Here is a 404-nt window from a genome sequence, read left to right as displayed (position 1 = left end):
TCCACAATTCCATGCTATAATGATGTTGGTATACCTTTAGGAGAAATATAACCATGAGCAAAAATAACAATTCTTCTATACATTCTCAAATTGTGTAGACTTCTTGTAGATTAACTTATGCAGATGTTTAACAAAAATGTTAACTCTTGAGAGCGTAAAATGAAACCAAATGGACCCGTTACGGGTTCACGATATACCGAACGACGTTAAACGACATTAAACTCACTTTGCCACTCGATTTGCCACTCGATTTGCCATTCACTTTATGCATGCATGTGCACCTCTATAACTACCTTATATAGCCTAAAACTACACCTTGCTGAAGCAGGGACGTGCACACATAGACATCAAAGGGGGCTTCAGCCCCTGCCCTTTTACCCGTCTGTAAAACAACTGCCCTCCCC

Source organism: Electrona antarctica, assembly GCF_951216825.1.
Source record: "Electrona antarctica genome assembly, chromosome: 21".
Taxonomy (NCBI): domain Eukaryota; kingdom Metazoa; phylum Chordata; class Actinopteri; order Myctophiformes; family Myctophidae; genus Electrona; species Electrona antarctica.
This window is presented reverse-complemented; position numbering follows the sequence as displayed.